We start from the raw sequence: 16241 nt of genomic DNA, 5'->3' as shown, positions 1-16241 counted from the left end.
GGTGGGTGGCTATTTTGCAAGGCTTCGGCGAGACGGTACCCCTCGGTCCTCCAGGGAGGCTTACAGTTGTGTGTTGGCAAGGATGGCAGCCTGAAGATCCTGTTGGCTTTCGTTTAAATCTGCCTGTATGCCAGGAGCATGGCTAATTGGGATGTTATGACTTGCTCATACTAACATTACATGTAGTCCGTCATGGGGACACGAGGAGCTCCCAGGTGAGGTTGGAGAATCCTTCTGCAAAGTTGGAGAGTGCACTGTGGGAGGATAAGATTCCTTCAGAGAATGCCTGTTTGGGAGTGGAAGCAGCCAACCTATACCCAGCAAAAAACTAGAAGCAGAGGGTATGTAACATTCCCCCCTCCAGCTTTTGAGGTGTAAAGGTGTAAGAACCTCCCCTTCTGTTCTTGTCATTATTCCCCTCTCTGAAATAAAAGAAAGATCTTGTTTTACCCTATTTTGGCCTAGAGAGAGGTAATCCAAAATTGAGATATCTTTGGATATAAAAATCCTCCTAGTGTCTGAAATGGTTTCCCTTGAAACAGAAGTTCAAAATAAATTCTCCAAAGTGCATTAGGAATCAATTAAACATGATTTAAAAGACCTTAGTCTAAGGGTCAAGATTTTCTGAAAATTTTGGATTATGGTCTAATTAAGGTTCCTATGGGCAATAAGATTAATCCAAGTGTTTGGATGATATAAATCCAAAGAATAAAAGAAAATACCCAAAAATGAGTAAATGCTCACATAAGATAAAGAGTTGACTGAGTACAAGGTTTATTAGTTAAAATCTACGAGATATTACTAAAAAAATGAGATATTTTGGAATAATGATACATTTTTGACACCTTGGTAAAGGAGGGGGAGAATTTAAGGTAGGCACCTATTTCACACATGTGGATGAGTTTTTAAATAAAGAAAATTGTGATATTTTTATATCTCCTCTCTCTTGGATCAAACTGGATAAAAATGGGAGCTAAACTGGTCCAAATCTTGTCCAAATTCAGCCAAACTGAAGCTGGAAAATTCTAGAACTTAGTTGGACTTAGTTAGTGACCTCCCTCACCTATAAATAGACCCTCATTCTTTTGTATTCTCATCTTTGAGCTATACCATGCCAGAATTATATTAAAATAATGATATTTTCTATTATCCCTTAAAAATCCTCTACATTTTGGAGAGATTGGAGCTTCTCTCTCTCTTCAACCATCCTTGGAGCTTTCCTCTCAACACACTAACCAATTGATTGGTTGGGGGCTTCCTTCTAAGAGAAAGAAGCAAGCAAAATCAAGAGATAAGACATAATTTCATGGTATTTCTCTAATATTCTCAATGTTTTCACTTCTCAACCCCTCTCAAGCAAGAGGAACTTTGGCTATCATCAACCATATCATAAACTACATCATGTGGTGACATCGACTCCACTGACAAGGAATCACATACTCTCCTCCTCTCCATGAGAACATCAGTCAGGGAACGACCACAACATCCATGTGGTGACATCATAACAAGAGACTCCACTCTATGCACATCATCACAACAATGTTGAACCCTGGGACCCATCTGATGTGTGAAGCTAGGGACATCCGAGAACTCCTCCTGGCATTTCCCGCCTTTTTGGTTCTCCCATGCACCCTCAACCTCCACCATATCCATCCCAACATGATGACAAACAATGCCAACATCCTTATCACTCTCATCTGAGTCAGAATCACTCTCATATGCCTCCTCTAAGACCTTCACTGCTACTACTGATCTTAAAGTCTCTATCCTCCTCAAGCTTGAACAAGACTTTCATCTACGTCCCTCATGATCAAGATGCCACTCATAAGCACTATCTAATGCACATGAATAATGCTCTAATTTTTCCCTAGCTTTCTCCATTCTCCTAGATGATGATGCCCTTTTCAAGGATTTAACGATGCCATACAGTTCCTCCACAAGCTCGACAATGCACCATTTCCTACAATCCTCCCCCTTGTGAGAATGCTCATACAAGTAGGGGCATGCAGATGTTTATGATCCTTCCCAAGGCAAATGTCACATTTTTTTTCTTTCTCTTCTTCCCCATTATGATGATGAGGAGTGTGGGCCCTCACGAACGACGCACCACGTCAACATGAGACCCAACTTGCACACTACAAGGAGATCTTGGTGTTATAACGAGGTCCATGCAATGCACGAAATCGGGTTGCCCATACAGCTCAATATCAGATATGGAGGTAAGAAAAGAGACATTATTACAAACACTTTTATTCAACTATCTCTCTTCTCCCTAATCGTGGTAATGACTAATGAATTTTATGCTTAATTATGGATAGCAAAAGAACCTTTGATTCTTGGAATTCTGGGACTCGCACATCGACTCTAGACTTCATATTTGAATAGGATCTCCGCTACACGCATGTGAATGAGCACCTCATGGGCTTGATAGATATAGCACCACCTCATCCTCCTCAATTCGAACTGGCCTCTTCTGACTACAGTTCCCATGACCGGAGGGAGCAAGTCTATCCCTCAGACAGCAGCATTAACACGGACTTTTGACGTCTTTGATTTTCACCTCCACCACCCTGATTTCTACCTCACGCACCATTTCCATATCCTCTGATGGCTCTTCAATCAATACTTGGTTGATTTTAGCTTGTGGTGGTAGAGGTGAAGTTTCTTGTATTCGAAACATCCCCCTAGGTAAATAGGAAGGGTTTGGCTGTCCTGCAGAGCTGCAGTGATTTGCACGAGTAGTGTTGGTAAAGCCAGTGGTGCTCTAGGTGCCGGCGACTATGCTACAGTTTGGAACCTCGGATACTTGCACATAGAGGTGTCATAATTCCTTAATTTTACACAATGCGCACAATAGAGTAGTGGCCTTGCTCTTAACTGTGGGCATTCAGTGGTAGTGTGATTCAATCGGCACATAGAACACCACACCAAATCTCTACGAAAAAGATGGATATGCCTATGCCCAAATGTTTCTCTTCCATCCTTCACCTTCAATTTATCTAGTATGTCATTACTGAGTTCGTCTCCATAGTCATGTTCCCAACTTACTTGCTTCGAGTTCCTGTTTCTTGGTGATTCGAAACTCGTGAAGTTGTTGCTGCCAAAGATATTTTGACATCTTCTAGTTGTGGCACAATTCTAGCATATTGTCTTCATATTCAATTGCCAGCTTACAACATACATCCAGAGTAGCCGGTTGGGGGCTAATACTAGATAATCATGCATTTTGTGGTCTCAGACACCTCTCCGGAAGCATGGCCTCTCTCATAGTTTGTATCTTGAATTCAAGTGCTTTAGTCGGGACACATAGTCTCACATAGACTCAATTTCTTTCTATTTGATGTTATGTAGCTGTGCCACCGGACTCCATCTGTCGCCACTTCGGGCAAAGCTTAGCACAAACACATTCTTGAGCCGAGTGAAATTGATCTTATCTTCTGGCTTGAGGGTTCAAAGCCATTGATGAGCTTTTCCTTCTAGGGTCAGTGAGAAGCCATGAATCATGGTTACATTAATTACTGGCCCGCAGGTTTCACATGTGGACTCAAAGATCTTCACATGATGGATCGGATCCCCATCCCCTGAGAACTTTTGTATAAGCTTTGAAATGATGTGTGGCTTTATTTGAGACCTCATGCTTCATGACGGCTCATCAATCAGGGTACTCAAACGATCAGTACCCTGGTAGGACCGTGGCTAGCATGGAGACATTCCATCTTCATCAAGGCTTTACTCATCTTCACCAACCCTTCAGAAATTAACGTCGCCGCCACCTTCATCTCAAAAATCAACCGCTTGTTTGAGACGTCCTCACCCTTCCATTGTAATTGTGGTCACCAAAGTGTTAAAGGGAAAATGCCTTCAACTGCTAAAGCATGCACAAGGCACACTTGCATGCATATTATGATAGAGAAACAAAAAGGTATATAGATTGCCATGAGAATTGCTTGCTTCTTCTTCATTCATGAATTATGTCGAATACAAGAGAGAGAAGTGGTTATGCTTCAATGCATGTGAAGGTGAAACGGTGAGATGCGAAGGGGTATGGGTTGCCACCCTTCATATCTATTATTAAATGCATAAAGTTCTTTGGGGGATTGGAGTGCGTGCACGCAACTAACACAACCATATAACTAAAACACAACCATATAACTAAAAGACAAGAGTCATACATAAAGGGAAAGTACTCTCCTACAACAACATACAAAGTAGTTGGTCTATAGTGTGAACCCAACTATATGAGATGGTGCTATAGCTATGCCATAACTCTAGAACTCCAAAGTGGCTGTCACATAGCCTGTCATCCACTGGTGGCATATCAACCATAATTGCACAAACTGTGGCAATGAAATAAGTGTGAAAGCTATCACCCAAGTGGGTCATCAATTTCCACTGTAGCACTAGTTGAGCTCGATATCCGAACATGTTGCACGTCAATAGTCATCGTAGCCAAATTTGCCTATTGCCTTCATAGAACTTTTGGGAATTGAGAAGATTTTTGGAGACCCACCTGTAAGTACTGGTTGTGTGAGGACGGGGTGGGTTTTATCAATGGCTTCATTGTGGTGGTGGATTTTGCTAGGTATTCTCCCTAACCTTGCAAGTTTGTGGTTGCCTTGGAGAGGTCAATGTGAGGTTTTGGTGGTATGTCGATGTGTGAAAATCTTTGGGGTTGCCGGAGGTTTGAGGGGAAAGGTTGGATCTTTGAGGGATCTATAGGGTAGTAGCACCCTCATAGTAGCCTTTTGTGACTAGGATCTTCTTGAGTGAGCATCGATGGTTTGGGCGGAATCAAGGTGAGCTGGTACTTGTTAGCCGTTAGTGGTGTTAGTAGTGTTAGCAGGCTCCATTGGCAAGGTTTGATGTGTTGTGGAGCTTGTTGGTGAGATGAGGCTTTGTGGGATGGGGGATCCTAGTAAAGAAGAGGCCTCTTTTTGGGTGGCATGACTCTATGTGGTAGGGAAGTTACGGTTTGTGAAGAGGATTGGTCACCTAGTGGAGATAAGATTGGTAGCTCTTGCATTTTGTTTGTCATGAGGGTAATAACTTGCCCTAAGGCCAGTTGTAGCATTGCCATCTGTGTGTCCCAATCTATTGAAAACAATACACCAAAATATTATATGTGACATTGGTGGGCATAAGGGCATATATGGTCCAAAGGTCTCTTTATCCTTAGCAAATCTTTATAGACTATGGTTAGTAGTATCTAGTAGCATCTTTGGAGCATATTCTAGGTGCTTAGAGCAAGTGTGGGAGAGAATATCTTCTTGCATTCAAATCTAACATTTTGGGTTCTCTCATCAAGAACTTATTAGGGTTTTGCCTAGGGATTGATCACACCCTAATCACTTGTACTCTAGCCTATATAAGAGGCTCTCAACTAATGCATGAGTACACTACCTCCATTATCCCATCTCTTATATGTCATTATGCTACCCATTTAGATAATGATGTGATAAGTATTAATCTCTCTCACACTTCTAGTTTGTTTTATGCTAATAAAATGAGTATCATCATAATTTCTCTTAATCCACCCTAATTCCAACATGGTATCTTAGGTAGGTTATCATCTTAATCTTGCATTAGCTAACTCCTAATCACTTTCTCTCAATTAGGATTAGCTATCACTCCACCAAGATAACGTTTCCCTAAGGTAGTCAAAAGCCTTAACTAACTGAACTGATCTGACCGAACTTGTAAGTTCCATAGTCAGATCAAGGGACACATTGCACTTGGATCATAGAAACCAACACTTTTTTCCTCATCGAGAGGCACAGTCGTTGATTCTTTTTCCATAGAACAATTTTTGTCCGGGATTTACTTCATCTATCGAACTAAACAGAAATTGAGTCTCGATTTACGGATTCATCAGTCCAGCCTAAACCCATCCAGTCCCATGGGTTAGCCAACCACCCAACCACTATAGTGATGGGATCCAATTTAGAATTTGGTTAGGTTTTGTCTCGGGTACCAGGGAAAAGAGTTCCAAGGCCCCCTAGCTGGATGTTCATGCAAACATAAACTAGTCACACCACTTACACACCCACCAATATGAAACTGTCTTTTTCTCAGCATCAGCTATCTTTAAAACAATCCTTTAATGAAACCATTATGTGACTGATCACAATCCTCAAAATCTCGAATGGATGCACTACGGGTACTCGCTCACGCCTAGCAGCCAGCCTACGCCCAACGCCTTGCTACGTGTGAATGGGTACGCCGCTGCACTCCTTCGGCCTCCGTTTGTTGATGCCTTGTGGGGCTAATGCTCCTTATCGCTACCAGCTGTGCAGCGCTTTGCTGCGCTGCCTATCAGCTGACACCTGCAACACCGAAGCTAGCCAACAGCAAGTGCCACCGGTTTCACCTCTGTAGCCTTCGCTTCACACACCTCCCCCACAGTGCAGGGCAATGGGAGAGAGAATCAAGACAGCTACCTAAGCTCTGATACCAGTTGAATGAGAGAGAGAATTAGGGTTAGGTTTTCATGTGGGAGAAATACACAGAGAAGAAGGGAGAGAGAGAGAGAGAGAGTTGTGGGGATAAGTCAACTCAATAGCATTGAGTGTGTGACTCCACTATCACACATGTATATTGCACTAGTACACATAGTGCACTTAGTACATTAAAAGTACTAAGTGTACTATGTACTATAACTTATGGGCTTGTACACACTATAAGGGTGGGCATTATGCCTTTACCCCAACACTCATTTTTTTAAATATTACTCATAGTTTTTTACTAATAACCCTTGTACATAGTCAACTCTTCATCTTATGTGAGCATTTACTCTTTTTTGGGTATTTTCTTTTACAAATTGGATTTATCTCCTCCCCACACATGGATTTATCTTATTGGCCCATAGGAACCTTAATTTAAAATTTTGAAAAAAAATCTTGACCCTCAAGATAATGCCTCTTGAATAGATTATACTTGATTTCTAATGCACCTTCTAGAAATCTTTTTGAACTTCTGTTTCAGGGAAACTTATATTAATAAGATGAGAAATTTTTTTATCCAAAAATATTCAAAATCTAAATAATCTCTCTCTAGAATATTCTCTCTCTAGGCCAAAACAGGCAGAAACAAAATCTTTTATATTTCTAAAGAGGGGATTGATTACAGGGGAAGATACTGGACATCTTGAGAGGCTAGGGAGGAATGTTACATTCTACCCCACTTAAAAAACGCGAGATGTTCTCATCTCGCAAGACTAGAGGAGAATTCTTTTTTTTTAAGATCTAACTGATTATGGGTTCCTTATATTCTGGTGAACCCAAACAGAATCCTGGGATAAAGATCCTTTATGTAAAACTCATCATTAAATAACAATTCACTCAAATCATAACATTCAATTCCTTATCACAATAATGATCCATTAGACCGAAATTTCTATCTGAACAGTCCTTCATGGAAATTTCTATCTGAACAGTCCTTCATGGAAATTTTTCATTTATGTAGATTTTTAATTTGACCTCCTTTAACTTGATCCACTGGGTCAAGTGTTAACAGCAGCAATCTGCCAGCACAATCCACTAATCTCATAGTGATTTGTTGGAGTCATTAACATCATTCTAGCTACGAACATTATCACAGGGACTCGTTCCATTCATCCTCTCTGAGGTTTTACTTAGTTATTACAATTCAGCCAAAATTCAGAAATCTTCATTTTTCAATCAGAATCCAAATCAACTCATCATTTCTCAATCAGAATTTGAAATCATATCAACCACATTCAAATTCATCATCTGGATAGTATTAATGCTTATAATTTCAAGTCTTAGATTTACTCGTATATACTGCCAGTAAAGAGCTGCAGTTATACCCTCGGTATATACGGGTAGTCATGGTTCTTGGAACTATAAGGTAAATACCATCATGTCTAGGCCTCAAGCAAGTCAGGGATTCCATACAATTGCGGTACTTCCATTTGAAGACCCAATTACTAATTTACGAATTTCAGTTTGAATATCAAATTGTATGAATTTTATCACATAATTACAACCTTTTTGTGCTTCTTGATAAACTTTTGACAGATTTGGCTTCTCGGTTGATCCTCATTAGCCAATTAGCTCTGATACCAACTGTAAGATCCCTGTCCCCACCCCACAACGGATTCGGGGTACTAGCAGCGGAAGTAGCACTTCTTGCGCGGGGCAAGGGTCCCACACTCGGGGCCTCGCCCACGGATATCCGGACAAGAGAATAATCCATCGGTTTTTCCAAAACCGAACCAGGAAAACTTCCTTTGCCCAGAAAGCACGGGCGATTCCACCAGGATAACGTTTCCCTAAGGTAGTCAAAAGCCTTAACTAACTGAACTGATCTGATCGAACTCGTAAGTTCCATAGTCAAATCAAGGGACAGATTGCACTTGGATCATAGAGACCAACGCTTTTTTCCTCATCGAGAGGCACAGCCGTTGATTCTTTTTCCATAGAATAATTTTTGTCCGGGATTTACTTCATCTATCGAACTAAACAGAAATTGAGTCTCGATTTACGGATCCATCAGTCCAGCCTAACCCCATCCAGTCCCATGGGTTAGCCAACCACCCAACCACTGTAGTGATGGGATCCAATTTAGAATTTGGTTAGGTTTTGTCCCGGGTACCAGGGGGAAAAGAGTTCCCAGGCCCCCTAGCCGGATGTTCATGCAAACATAAACTAGTCACACCACTTACACACCCAATATGAAATTGCCTTTTTCTCAGCATCAGCTATCTTTAAAACAATCCTTTAATGAAACCATTGTGTCACTGATCACAATCCTCAAAATCTCTGGTTGCGTCCTTATTTCCAATCGTTCCTTCATTGGAGTATCTATGGCATCATTGGCCACCAGAACGCTCACCACATGTCCACTCAGGGGCCTTTTCAATAGTTCCTAGCCCATAGTACCCGGCAATATAATCACTTATAAAAATGAAGATAGAATCTCCGTTGAAGAACAGCAAGATCAACCAACAGATCCATATAAAAGAGCCATGGACTCATCCGTTGAGGACCAGCAAGGTCAATCAACCAGATCCATGCCCGGTTTTAGAAAACAACTCTTACTCCTTGTTCCAATATCTTCCATGACGCACGTGTGGGTATTTTCGGTGACCCAGAGCCCGAGCACCGTATGGTCAGCACCCTCTAGGATCCTTCGCAGGTCACCTAGCGCTTCACTCGTAGGCTGCTTCCTTGGTCCCTTATCCACCGTACCGGAAGCTCACCATTTAAATCGAGCCGAGGCTGGTCAAGACCTCGACCGACCTTGCTACGCGAGACGTCCTCCATTTTGCAACTTTATCAGCTAGGTCTCCACGACCTTAATCACACAAGACGGTAAAAATGCTTCCCCAGCATTCTTGACATAAAACAGTCATTTACAAACAGGTCACAAATACAGTTTCTATAATGAATTCACGTCTTTCCAATTTGTTCCACATCAATCCATATTATTTAACACAATTCCAATCATATGCGTATCCATTTTCAACTAGATACATCATTTTCCATCCCATCACTTCAGATTCATTTTCCATCCCATCACTTCAGATTCATTTTCCATCCCATCACTTTAGATTCATTCACTTCACCTAACATCCATTCCTATCTTTCTTAATTTACATTACATCTCATCACATACATTTCTCGTTACATCTCATTTATTCATCTTATATCATTCATTCACATTCTGATTCACCTATCATCACATCTCATCCATTCACTCATCCCGACATCCTATCCATTCACATACATATTTGCATTCATTAGTCCTCCTACACATCCACATTCATACACTCACATCGATATCCTCATCCACATTCACATTCACATTCACACATCCATATCCACATCCTCATTCGTACATCCAATTCCACATTCATATTCACACATCTACATACACATCCTCATTCGCACATCCACATCCACATTCACATTCACACATCCACATCCACATCCACATCCTCATTCACACATCCACATCCTAATTCACATTCACACATCTACATCCACATTCACATTCACACATCCACATCCACATCCTCATTCGCACATCCACATCCTCATTCACATTCACACATCTACATCCACATCCTCATTCGCACATCCACATCCACATTCACATTCACACATCCTCATTCACACATCCAATTCCACATTCACATTCACACATCTACATCCACATCCTCATTCGCACATCCACATCCACATTTACATTCATACATCTATATCCACATCCATATCCATACATCCACATTCACATCTGCATTCATACATCCACATCCATACATACACATCCATATCTACATTCATACATCCACATCCACATTCATACATCCATTTTCACATCCACACATACACATCCATATCCATACATACACATCCATATTCATACATCCATGTCGACGTTCATATTCATACATACACATCCACATTCATATTCATACATCCACATCCACACCTGCATTCATACATCCACATCCATACATACACATCCATATCTACATTCATACATCCATACCCACATTCATACATCCATTTCCACATACACATCTATACATACACATACATATACATACATCCATGTCCACGTTCATATTCATACATCCACATCCACATTCATATTCATACATCCACATCCACATCTGCATTCATACATCCACATCCATACATACACATACACATCCATATCTACATTCATACATCCACACCCACATTCATACATCCATTTCCACATCCACATCCATACATACACATACATATACATACATCCATGTCCACGTTCATATTCATACATCCACATCCACATTCATATTCATACATCCACATCCACATCTGCATTCATACATCCACATCCTCATTCGCACATCCAGATCCACATTTACATTCATATATCTATATCCACATCCATATCCATACATCCATTTCTACATTCCCATTCATATATCCACATACGCCTTCACATCTGTTCTTTTATAACACATCCATTCTTGCCCTATCACAACCCATATACATCTTATCCCATCAGATACACTTCTTACCTCATCCCATACACATCTTATCACATCCTAACTCATCCCATACGCATCTTATCACATCCTATCACATCTCATACACCTCTTATCACATCCTATCACATCTCATACACATCTTATCACATCCTATCACATCTCATATGCATCTTATCACATCCTATCACTTTCCATACACATCTTATCACATCCTATCACATCTCATTACATCCTATCACATCTCCTACGCATCTTATCACATCCTATCACTTCCCATATGCATCTTATCACATCCTATCACATCTCATAAACATTTTATCACATCCTATTAGGCATAAAGACAACTTTAGTAGGAATCACACTTTTATAATAATCCTTTTTTTTGCCTTTAACTATGCATAAACTCCATTTTAATGAGGATAATACTTTCAAAATAAAAATAAATCTTTTATGCATCTTTCTATGCATAAATTCCCATCTTAATGAAATTAACACTTTTGAAATAAAAATAATTCTTTTATGCATCTTTCTATGCATAAATTTTTATCTTAATGAAATTAACACTTTTAGAATAAAAATTAAATCTTTTATGCATCTATCTATGCATAAAATTAAAATTGGTAAGAATACCTCTTTTGAATTAAAATAAAATTCTTTATGCATCATTCTATGCATATAATCAAAATTGGTAAGAATACCTCTTTTGAATTAAAATAAAATTCTTTATGCATCATTCTATGCATATAATCAAAATTGGTAATAATATCTCTTTTGAATTAAAATAAAATTCTTTATGCATCTTTCCATGCATAAATCCAATTTAGTAGGAATTACACTTTTAGAATAAAAGAATTTCTCTTATGCATCTAATTCATGCATAAAATAATTTATGATGAAAATCTTACTTTTTATATAAAAAAATCTTTTATGCATATGTTTATGCATACAATTCATTTATGATAAAAATTATTCTTTTAATATAAAAGAATTTCTTTAATGCATCTACTTATGCATAAAAATCAATTATGATGAAAATCACACTTTTATAATAAAATATTTCTAGTATACATTTTTCTATGTCTAGAATGAAAATAACCCTTTAAGAATACTCATACGATGGAGATTACTCTTTTTAACATAAAATTTAATTACTAGAAATCCTCTTTTTCTTAATTCATCAATTATGCATAACATAAAAATCAATTTCTCCATGATTACAATGAAATTCTTTCAATTAATCTATAATTCCTAGAATATGGTAGGAAGTCCTCTTTTCATGCTTTGAATGAAATTATTTTATGTATAATTTTTACAGAAATTTTGCCATAGCTCCGTTGCTATGACTGATAATTATTTCAAAGGATAAAGCTTAACATTAAGGGAATGATTATAATGATCCCTAATTAGATCATTAACCCAATAATAGATTGAATCATCCATATTCATAAAATACATAAAGAAAAGCCATTAATTTGGTCTCTAATTAAACAAGCATAGATTAATCTTGGATTAAGGAAAAGCTTTATGAGAAGCTTCATTTCAATTGAGAATAGGTCATGAGAATGACCATTATTTGAGGGAGAGAGAGAAATTACATAAAAACCATTAAAATTAAGCATAAATGAAAATTTATGTAATTCTTTACTACCATTCATCAATTAACTTCAATAGCATTCAAAAACTATTCCAATTAAGCTTCTCAAGCTTGAGAGGGGTTGAGAAGAGAGAAACATTGAGAAATTATAGAAAAGATCAAAATTTACCATTTACCTTACAAATTGCTTGATTCTTTGCTCTCATGGTAGAGGCCCCAACCAATCAATTGGTTTGGTATGCTGATGGAGCCACCAATGGAGATTGAAGAAAGAGGGAAGCTCCAATTTCTTCAATTTGGAGAGAATTTTAGAGAATAGTAAAAATTATCATTATTTCAGCATAATTTTGGTATAGTAAAATTCTCCTATTTTTTTTACAAGGACTCAAGTTCTATTTATAGGAGAGAGAGGCTCTAACCAAGACCAACTGATTTCTAGAATTTTCTAGATTCAGTTTGGTTGAATTTGGACTAGATTTGGACCAGTTTTGGACCTAGTTTGGTTCCTTTTTTATTCGGTTTGATCCAAGAGAGAGGAGAGATAAAAATATCACATTATTTTTGAGTTTAAAACTCATTCAAGCATGTGAATTAGGCACCTACTTGAAGGGACTCCCCTTCCTTACACATGTGTCAAAATGGAATCATTATACCCAAAATATCTCATTTTTTAAATATTACTCATAGTTTTTTACTAATAACCCTTGTACATAGTCAACTCTTCATCTTATGTGAGCATTTACTCTTTTTTGGGTATTTTCTTTTATAAATTGGATTTATCTCCTCCCCACACATGGATTGATCTTATTGGCCCATAGGAACCTTAATTTAAAATTTCGAAAAAAAATCTTGATGCTTAGGATAATGCCTCTTGAACAGATTATACTTGATTTCTAATGCACCTTCTGGAAATCTTTTTGAACTTCTGTTTCAGGGAAACTTATATTAATAAGATGAGAAATTTTTCTATCCAAAAATATTCAAAATCTGAATAATCTCTCTCTAGAATATTTTCTCTCTCTAGGCCAAAACAGGCAGAAACTAAATCTTTTATATTTTTGAAGAGGGGATTGATTACAGGGGAAGATACTGGACATCTTGAGAGGCTGGGGAGGAATCTTACACTTCCCAGCTTAGAGGTAAAGAGGCAGCTAGCTCCAATTTCTCCAATGTCGCGTGTAGTAGGGCTAGGAACATATGCAGCCGGTCGCCCTAATTTTTTGGGGGGGAAAAGCAAATTCATCATCATGAAGACCACATTGCCTAATTCCTCATACCCCTAGGGTTTTTGGTAGCTCTGTGAATCTTGTGGTGGTCTCAGTTTTTTGAATAATCCATTGTAGAGGTCAAGCCGGCTCTATGCTCCTCTCAAAGAGCTACTTCACTTGAACAAAGTTACTCTTTTGTTTTTATGGCTAATCCAAAGGTTTAAAGCCTAAATCTCTTCTTATTAAATTTCTAAGGATTGTGGTTTAACCCCTTGGCCTAATCATTTGTGTGGAAGCCCACCAGTTTCATCCTCTAATACCTTGCAGTTTGGCTGTCCTAAAATAATGAATTTTTTCACTAAACCTCTATCATTGAAGGATTAATCCTTGATTAACTTTGTTAATCATTCTATCATCATATGAATCCTCTAATGTAAAACATCTAAATCCAAAGAAGAAATCCAAGAAGTTAAAAACAACAAACCCAATAGATAAAAATCCATGGTACTATCATCTTGCAAAAAGCCAGGGTTTTTTAGAGTTTTTGTCTTCTAACATGCACCTCTACGGTGATGGGGGATTTCAATTTCTAGCTTTGTATCTCAAATAAGTGTAAGGGTTCAGACACTACCCTTTGGCTTCCAGATCCAAGAGGTAAGACCACCCTAATATGATGGCTGGTATAACTAAAGTAGATAAGTTTGAAGGGTACAAGGATCAAGAAGATTATTAAAGAAGATGTAATCATAGCCATCCTCTGAAAAAGTTTACCTCAAGAGGAGTATGGTAACGTAGTTACTACTCTCACTAACTTTCCAACACCAAAGCTTATGGATCCTCTTAGAAGAAGATGCAAAAGTTAAGCAGATGCATGGTATTACAGATGGTGCCTTCTTCAATAAAGGGAACTATAAGAAGTCTAGCAAAGGGTTCTCCAAATGATCAAAACCAAAGAAAGACTTCTCCAAGAAATTAGGAAATTTCTTGGAGAAGAAATTTCCTAATTTCTTGGAGAAGAAATTACCTCAAGAGGAGAAGAAATTACCTCAAGAGAAGTATGGTAACGTAGTTACTACTCTCACTAACTTTCCAACACCAAAGCTTATGGATCCTCTTAGAAGAAGATGCAAAAGTTAAGCAGATGCATGGTATTACAGATGGTGCCTTCTTCAATAAAGGAAACTATAAGAAGTCTAGCAAAGGGTTCTCCAAATGATCAAAACCAAAGAAAGACTTCTCCAAGAAATTAGGAAATTTTTATGGGAAACTAGGGCATGAAGAAAAATATTTTTTCTTTAGAAACAAGACCCAAAAATATCTACCTATAGGAATAGCAAACAGGTCAAGTGAAGACCAAAAGGAAGACAAAGAAGAAGGAGCCTTAGTAGAGGCTAACTACATCGAGCATGATTGGGTTTTTTAGAACATATAGGTCCTGCATACCTATAGTCACCCTTCTATCCTAGGTGAAATGTATACATAACTAGAATCCTAGCACATCAACTTCTGGCATTTTAATCCACCATGAGTAAGACCTACATGAATTTGGATGGTTATCATAACTAGAGTTGTAAATAGTAACTAGAGCTAGCATTGTCATCTTAGTAGCCATGGATATTTTGTTGAGGGAGGGTGTTGAAAACAATACACCAAAATATTACATGTGACATTGGGGAAAAGGGCATATGGTCTAAAGTTCTCTTTAGCCTTAGCAAATATTTATAGACTATAGTTAGTAGAATCCACAGTGGCATTTTCTAGGCACCTAGAGCAAGTGGGAGAGGATCTCTTGCACTCAAATCTAGGATTTTGGGTGCTCTCTTCAAGAACTTATTAGGGTTTTTATTAGAGGTTAATCACACCCTAATCCCTTATACTCCAACCTATATAAGAGGCTCTCAAATAATGCATGAGCACCTCCATTATCCCATCTCTTGTGTCATTATGGTGCCCATTTAGTTAATGATGTAATTAGCATTAATCTCTCTAACACATCTAGTTTGTTTTATGCTAATACAATGAGTATTATCATAATGTCACTCAATCCACCCTATTTCCAACACAATCAATATGACACCGGAGTTGTTTCCCATTCATCCTCTTCCCATAAGGATTTCTTCTTGCATCGTCCTTGCATGCATGACATAGAAGTTTCCTTCCAAGGGGTTATTTTCAATGTGAAATAAAATTGTAACAACACCTAAGCACTTAATAGAATGCAAAGCGACAATAGTGATGGTGGATGGGGTGTGGAGTAAGGTTGGCCACCCTAGAGAGTCCCATGTGTTTTAGGACATTAAATTATAGTTAGCACCCATATCAACAAGTGCTAACTTTTGGGTGAAACTTGTCGGGGAACTGTAGCTTATAGGAACTTCTGCCCAAACACTTGATGACTGTATAGGGTCCACAATATCTTGGGCTGAGTTTCTTA

The sequence above is a fragment of the Cibotium barometz genome, chromosome 1, assembly GCF_041138505.1.
Source record: "Cibotium barometz isolate CiBa-2024 chromosome 1, ASM4113850v1, whole genome shotgun sequence".
Classification (NCBI taxonomy): domain Eukaryota; kingdom Viridiplantae; phylum Streptophyta; class Polypodiopsida; order Cyatheales; family Cibotiaceae; genus Cibotium; species Cibotium barometz.
The sequence above is the reverse complement of the archived record's forward strand: the minus strand, read 5'-3'. Positions refer to the sequence as shown.